The sequence below is a fragment of the Cherax quadricarinatus genome, chromosome 72 (assembly GCF_038502225.1).
Source record: "Cherax quadricarinatus isolate ZL_2023a chromosome 72, ASM3850222v1, whole genome shotgun sequence".
In the NCBI taxonomy this organism is placed as follows: Eukaryota; Metazoa; Arthropoda; class Malacostraca; order Decapoda; family Parastacidae; genus Cherax; species Cherax quadricarinatus.
Genome location: NC_091363.1, coordinates 12,742,258 through 12,745,364, shown reverse-complemented (window position 1 = coordinate 12,745,364; position 3,107 = coordinate 12,742,258).

Below are 3,107 nucleotides of genomic sequence, written 5' to 3'. Positions count from 1 at the left end.
TCCAGTGGCTTTATCAATACAATTCAAAGACGTAATGTGAAAACTGTAGAACTATAAACAAAAGACGAGGTAATCAATCCCTTAACCTTGGAGTTGGTGATGAGCACCGTAGTCTTGAGGACTCAGAAGCACAGTCAGGAAGATACTATTCATTTACAACATACGTGGAAAATTGCATTTATCTGAATGTAACTCATTATATACATAACAGAAAATGATAACAAAGATAGTTATTATTTATCAGAGTTACATAGACAAGTAAGAATTTGGGACACCTAGGTCGCAAAAATGTCCCCCTTCGATACCTACCACTGTCATATCCACAAGTTGCTCTGGACCTATTAATTAAATGAAATATATAAGAGCCTGAGCTTGCTACCACCTGCAGCTCATAAGACTGCCATCCCCACGAGCCCCTTTGTGGGGCGGGACAGATGGCAGACCAGAGGTCTAGCTTCTCCCTACGAGCCCCGTGAGGGCGGGGAATGTGGCTAGGCCTAGGGACAGTTGGTCCTAAAGATGAAGGGGTACTTGTACCTCCTCCCATGGGAGACTTAGGTCTCGAGACACTCCCCAGATAGGGAGCCAAGGCCGGGTCACCACTACTTGGAAAAGACCCGGGCCGGGAGAATACCGGCGAATAAAAAAAAAAGAAAAAAAAAATGAAATATACCTCACCAGGAATACTGGTAAATATATAAATTTGTGGACTGTACCTCTTCAAGAGGGGCTCCTTGGCGTGGTGAAGAGGCTCTTGGTCTGAGGAATTAGACCTATCGGTCTTCTTCCTCAGACCGAACCTAATTACCCCCCAATCTCCCCTCCCCTATCCCATCCTCCCCATCCTCCCCTTTTTTCCTTTCCTCCTCCTCCTCCCCACCCCTCCCTTTTGCCCTTCCTCTTTTTGTCCTTTGGGATTTCTCCCACAGGCGCGCTAGTTCCTAGGTAGGGGAAAGGATACCGGGGTCCATCCCATTCCATTGAGGTTCTTAGCGGTGGCGTAGTTTGCCGTGGAATCTGGATCGCCTGGGGATGTCCCGATCCCTCTCCGGTATCCCGGAGTAGCTTTGGGTGTCTTTCAGGCAACGAGTGTATCTCTGGAAGCCACCTTTCGGATTCCGGGGGTGGTGGCCGAAGGAGGTATGCTTTGTGGCGGATATCCGGCCGCCCTCTCTTTTGTCCACCGAGGTAGCTCGGCAGATGTGAGGTTGCTATCCCAGATTGTTAGTTTACTAGCATGATGGGTAGGGTATGGCACGGGTTCCATGCTGCATCTGCGCTACTTGCGGTGCTGAGGTCCTCTTGGGCGCGGAGGGAGATTTCTGGCCCTTTCAGTCCTCCTAGGACCTATCCCTCCCCGGCCCCCCCTTTTTTTTCTTTTTTTTATTTTTATTTTCTTTTCTTCTTTCTTTTTTTTCTTAAAAACAAAAAGAAAGAAGTAACCTAACCATGGCAGCCCTAGTCCATGAACCTGGTACCCCCGGGCCCCTTCTTGATACCGCACCCCATTCTGACCCCGCCTCATCTTTGGACCACTCTTCAGACATTCCTCATGCCTCTGTACCTATTGCCGGTGCTGTTTCCTCACCCGCTTCAGGTACTGAGGCCTCGACTGACTCTTTCGATTTATCGGACCTTCGCTCTCCTCTGACTATGCTTCCGGCCTCTCCCTCTACGGTGCGGCAATTTTCAAATCGCCGACCCGTTCCACGTCGGACCAACTCTGGTCCCACGCCTAAACGCCAACGACAATTACCTGCTGATGATACTTCTCCACCTTCTCGTTCTTCTCAGAAACGATCGACACGTCCTTCACTACCTTTCCACGCTCAGTTTCAAACTGAACAGTGGACTAAATTCTTCACTTTACGACCAACTTCCTCTACTGCCTATCTTTCTGACCATAGTATTGGCAAGGCACTCCTATGCCATGTTGGTAAAGATATTTCTTTTCATGCTCTTAAGAGCGGTACGTGCATCATTACCGTACAGAATGCTACCCAGGCTCATGAGCTCTCTCGTCTTTCCCATATCGATACTGTTCCTGTCACTCTTGAAAAACATCATTCCCTCAATTCTTGTAGTGGTACCGTCATTCTGCCCCATACCATAGTTCAACAAAATTTCCAGACATGTGGCACTGACATTCTAGAACAGCTGGAACTCCAAGATCTTCCAATCCTCAAGGTAGACACTTACGTTCTTCCTGCCCGCGGGCGGAGACGATACCCTAGCAATGTGGCTCGTTTAACTTTTGACAGCCGAGAACTCCCATCCTCAGTTTATATAGCAGGACATCGGTTACAAGTTCGAAAGGTGATCCCTACACCACAACAGTGTAGAAATTGCTTGCGATTTGGCCATCCAGCGAAATATTGCAGATCTATCGCCGAATGCCCAGTCTGTGGTGCCGATGACCATTCTAATACGTCTTGCAATCAATCTCCCTCTTTCCTTAACTGTCATGAGGCTCACCCTTCATACTCTCGCCGTTGTCAGGTCTATTTAAACGAGCGGGAAATCCGTTACCTCAAAGAGACAGAAGGTCTCCCTTATGCCATGGCAGTTTCTCATCTCCGCCTCCAAGGGAGACTCCCACGTGTTTCTTATTCCCGTGTTTCAAAACGTCCCCCCACTTCTGGTATCCCATCTTCTACACCCACCTCTGTGGTTACCTCTCCCATAATCACTCCTGTATCTAATCCTTTTGCTGTCCTCGGCTCAGACGTCCCTACTTCAACACTTCAGTCTAATCTCGCTTCTTCGAGTTCTCTCTCACAAGCCTCAGTATCGACGAGACCTCGTACGACACCTCCTCCCAATCGTCCCTCTACTTCTCAAAAGTCAAAAAAAGGTCCGGTAACACCTCCTACCCATCTTCCACCTCCTCATTTTACCCTCCCTGTCTCTGTCCCTGGTTCTTCCCCTCTCACTGGCTCAGTTACAAGTGCAGAGGTTCACCCTCCTCCTCGTAATGTACCTTCCTCCCCTGTTCCCTCCCAAGTTTCTTCCTCTTCTGCCACCTCCCAGGTTCCTGCCTCTTCTGTCCCCTGCCATGCTTCTCCAGTTCCCTCCACCCTTTCGCCCCCCCCCCTACCTTGGTACAG